This window comes from Lucilia sericata, unplaced genomic scaffold (genome assembly GCF_015586225.1).
Source record: "Lucilia sericata isolate MDLA Ls3-8-SP2 unplaced genomic scaffold, ASM1558622v1 Contig000483F_arrow, whole genome shotgun sequence".
NCBI classification, from domain to species: Eukaryota; Metazoa; Arthropoda; class Insecta; order Diptera; family Calliphoridae; genus Lucilia; species Lucilia sericata.
Window position 1 is genome coordinate 41,032 of NW_023994498.1, and position 5,462 is coordinate 46,493.

Consider the following 5,462-nt stretch of genomic DNA (forward strand, 5'->3'; position numbering starts at 1 on the left):
ATAATAACTTAATGCTAGTTTTTTGATTAAGGAAATATAAAAAAAATATTAAAATTATAGTAAAAAATAATGACTAAATCATATTAATTACAAATGTTCAGTTTAAATTGATTTTAATTTATATTAAGCTGATGCAAAAAGAAGTTTAGGTGTAGATCAAGTTTTTATATATAAAAAAAGATAACAGCTGATCAGGTATATAACAAAATTAAAAGTCGCTTATATAGTCATTGAACTCAATTGAGTGGAAAAGTCAAAATTAAATGAGAGAGAGAAGCAATTTATAATTTGAATTCGCCGAAAATTATTGTTGTAATTATGGTATTTAACAACACAAAATTCTACAGATAATTGTTAATGATTGTTTTGAAATAAATATAAAAAAACTTACAATTAATTTCGATGACGATGTTTCAATATAAATTAATCCAATGCTGCTGTCGTAAAAAGGCCTTTTTGGACTGCATCTGGAGTATCGTCTGTATATAAATTATTTTGATGTCGTTGATGGGAATTGTAAATTATTTCACACTTATACACTTATAATATAAAATTTAATTATAACACCTGATTACTCTTATTAATATTTTCGTTTACATTGATCTACTATTTTTTTTTTTTTTTTTTTTTTTATTTAAAAAAAAATTCACTTAATTATTTGGGCAAATGGATCAAAACTTACTTTACAGATATAATGTCAAAAGAATACTAAAGAAAAATTGCGGACGGACAATGATTTGCAACATATTAATACTAATAATAATTAATTCAGCAATAAGCAAGAAATAAATAAGAGAGAGATAGATAGATATTTCAGAAGAAAGATTGATATGAATCAAAAGAATAAGTAGACAAATTAATGATAATAATAAAATTGAGAATTAAAGTTGAATGGATAAGAAAATGTTAATTTATTAATGAATTTAAAATTATGAATGAACTTTAATTTGAACAACGAATCAAGTGTTTTAAATAAACTATAAATACAGGACTGGTAGGAATATTAAGTACATTGGTTATAATAAGTACATTGGTTATAATAAGTACATTGGCCAATGACTTTGGTTTTTATATGTGCAATGATGAATTAATTAATAATTTTTTTTTTATGATCTTATAATAAATTTATACAAATGCGAAAATTGATAAGTTAATTTATACAGTTTCAATCAAGTTATAGTGTCATGCAGGTTAGGTAATAAAGACTTTGCAGTCTTAAAGACAAAAGTCCATTTAAAACTTCTCAACGAAAATGTGAAGTTGCAGAAAATGTTGGAGCTCAAATTCTGATGAGGTTTCGATTTTGATGATATTAATTAACTTTCTATTATGAAATGATTGGCCGCAGTTGCACATGAACTGAAAATTAATTTACCAAAAATAAAGCCTATGTCACTTTTGAACCCTTTTAATTAAACAAATTTATAAATTCTCACCGATTAGTGTTCTCCACAACTGCCAATGAATTAAAAATATTTGTGTTGATTAATAAATTAACTTTGCAATATATTAATTTTTCAATCAATTTAATCACTATGGCTGTTTTCTCAGAAAAGAACGGAAATGAGTGAAACAATGTGATTTTGAATTATGTATTTAAAAATTATCAAGTAATTGGGTGGCGATCATTAATAAAAAAGTAATTGATTGGTTATCGATTAGAGGTTACCATGTTCTCACGACAATAACAGTGTTGGGTGTAGTTAAGGAAAAAGGGGATTTAACAGCATTCAAAATTAGGTATAGATAAATTATTAAAGTAGTAAAATCGTTACAAACCTGCTTCGCTTATAGGAAACACCGAGAAGCGAACAGGAAGATTTTATAGACTTTAAGCTGAAACTTAGCGTTCAAAGTGTGGTACGACCCACGAAGCCGGGCAGTTATGGGCGAATGTCTGATGCATGATATGTTCCAGTTCTTTTGCAATTCATATCCTCTAACACATATAAGCTATTTCCTAGTTTCTTAATCACCCTGCATTTCACAAATTTCGGTAAAAATTTCGAATTTATCGCCGTTATAGCATTACTTTGAGAATAATTTCTTCTAAAAGCAACCCTTCCTGGTTCATAACTAATATTTCGTGAACGTAAATTATAGGTTTTTGCTGACTTATCATGAGCCTGTTTGGTATTTACTGATATTTTGGTTCTTATTTTATTCAATCCGTCAGCGTTATATTGAATGCTAACATCATCATCTCGTAGACAACCTAATTTTTCCAATACCTTATAGGAAGAGCCGTGTTGGACCATGTTCTGGCCGAACAGAGCATAATAAGGCGAGCATTCTATTGATGTATGGTAATCGCTTCGTAAAGCACACATAATATTAGGTAGTTCATGATCCAAGTTCCTATGATTCGCTTCATTTCTCAAAAAATTACGAATTTTAGAAACTATTTCTCTATTGCAGCGTTTAGAGGCATTTGCCTGAGGTGAATATAGTCCAGTTAAAATGTGCTGTATACCAAACATTTGCAGCAATTCTTTGAAATCTTTTGCACAAACTGCCTTCCGTTGTCGGTGTGTATAAATTGAGGTACACCATATATAGGAAAAAATTCATTTCGGAAGAAATTTATTACGCTTTGTGAAGTAGCTGCGCGAAGTGGCTTTAAAAATAAAAATAAAAATTTGGTCATGTGATCAAGGGCAATGAAAATACTTGTGTTCTGATATTTTGACCTAGGATATGGCCCAAGAAAATCGCAGTAGATTCTTTGAAATGGTCTAGAAGTAACAAACGCATTACCCATCGGTGGTTTTAATGATATATTGGGTGACTTAATGGTCTTGCATACATCACAATTTTCAATATATAATTTCACGTCTTTTGCCATTGAAGGCCAATAAAACATTTGACGTACACGTTGGATTGTTTTTGTATAGCCACCATGGCATGAGTCAATATTATGACATTTCTCTATAACATAATTGGCCAAACGTTGAGGCAGCCAAAGCCTCCAAAGCGAATCTTCTTCGTCTTCTACACCATTTCTAAACTTAACACGCTTATAAATTTTGTTATCGTTAATAACAATGTCGGGTAAAGAACTCTGGTTACTGGAAACTGTTTCCAACAGTGCTTTGTAATCATCAGACGTGAACTCTGAGCTATTCAAGTCATTATCGAACATCTTGTCAAAGGGTATTTGGTACCACGTTCAGAGATCCCTTACGATGCTTGAAATCAAAGCCCTGCAGTTTTAGGCTCCATCTTGCAAGCCTACCGTTGAGGTCCTTCTGGTTCATAAGCCAGCGAAGACTCGAATGGTCAGTTATTACCCTGAAAGGAAGGCCCTCAACATAAGGTCTGAATTTCTTTATGCAAACAACAGCCGCCATGCATTCCAACTCAGTCACAGTGTAGTTTTTTTGACATTTGTTCAACTTCTGTGACACAAAGGCGATTGGATGTTCTTGTCCACTGTCATCGATCTGGTACAAAACGCCTCCTACACCTATTTTAGAAGCATCACACTGAATTATGAATTCGCGTGAAAAAATCTGGTTGTGCCAGAACAGGGGCGGAGGAAAGAGCTTCCTTTAGCTTACCGAAAGAAACTAAAGCTTCTTCTGACATTTTGAATGGCTTAGAACTCTTTTTCAAGCAGTCTGTTAGTGGACCTGACAATTGAGCAAAATTTTTAATGAAACATCTGTACCAATTGCACATACCTATAAAGCGTCGTATTTGTCGCGGGGTTTTTGTTGTTGGGAAATCCCTAATTGCACTAACCTTCTCTTCATTCACTTTAAGACTGCCGTGACCAACAACGTAGCCTAGATATTTAATCTCCCGTTGGCAGAATTTACTTTTTTCGACGTTTATGGCTTTCTTAAGGCAAATAGCAACTTCCCTTAACATGTTCAAATGAGTTTCAAAGTCCGCACTGCACACTAATAAATCGTCCAAGTATATGAAAACGTTTTCTCTTGGACGAGATGGTATAACCCTATCCATTAATCTACTCATAGATTGTGGACCATTACAGAGTCCAAAGGTCATTACTCGGTATTGATACAAGGGTTTACCTGGGACAGCGAACGCGGTTTTCTCTTTTGAATCCTCTGATAACCTTATCTGAAGAAAGGCATCTTTAAGATCTATGCCACTTATAAAATATGTATCTTTTAAACGAGAAAGCAAACCTCCAATATGAGGTAATGGATACGAGTCCTTTTTAGTCACTGCGTTTAGTTTACGCGAGTCTAGGCAAAGTCTGACTTTATTACATGGTTTTTTTCACTAACACAACGGGACTACACCACGGAGAATTCGATTCCTCTATCACATTCAGACTCAAAAGTCGATCGATTTCGGCATATGCTTCTGCCAGACGCGATGGTGATAAAGGGAAGTGCTTTGATTTTATCGGAGCAGCATCTCCGGTGTCAATTTTGTGCTCTAGCAATGAGGTACATCCAAGCCCAAGTTTAGAAAAAGAAGGAAACTCTAAAATAACTTTATTAAGTTCTAATTGTTGTTCAGGTGTTAGTGTGTGGTAGTTGCTATCATCTGTCGATATTTCCTCAATACTAGGTATAATATTAGGGGCTAAGGCAAAGGTCCTCCAAAAATTCACTCCTAAGTAAGCTGTTTGTTTCAGTGTGGGAACTATATAGAAATCAATATTTTTGCAAACGTTTTTGAAAGTCACCGGTAAAGTGCAATAACCTAATATAGCCTGTCGAGAACCATCGGCTGTTGATATCGTGTAATTAAAAGGTTTTATTTCAACTGAATATTTATTAAGAAAATCTACGCTATCTTTGCCCAAAACAGATATACTAGCGCCAGAGTCTAGTAAGCCGTGGACTGTTTCATTGAATATCATAATTTTTGCATAAGGTCTATCATCTCCATCATTGCACAAACGAACAGATTCAATAACTTTACGGAAATCTTTTCGTTTTTTAAATCTAAGTCTACATTTTAATATTCGTTTAGAAATTTGTTGAGGTTTTGAATTTTCCTCCGGGACTTAATGACCCGAATGAGAGTCCCCGATTGTAAACTCGCTCGGTTTTCCATTTTCCGTGTGCCTATTAGGACATTTAGGTGTGGTTACACCCTTGTGACCGCACTTGAAGCAGAATAAATTGCGATTCTCTTCTGGACAATATATGTATGAATGTCCAAAAGATGAACAAAGAAGCAAAGAATTCTAGAATAATCAGACCTTCTCTTCAATTGTAAGGCCTCAATTTGAGGATCTACGTCTATCTCATCATTATTTTCGTCCACATCAATTTCATTCACATGACGTTGGTTGGGCAATAACGGAAATTGATTTTTATTTTCCCATAAAAGCTTCTCAGCTTTACGAGCAGCTTCTCGAAAATCTTCTAAATTTGCATGATTAGAGTTAAACAAAATGTACCTTAATCCTGGGTTTAAATTCTTTTTCAAAATATCAATTAATTGACAATCAGACATTGGGTTACCTTATCGCG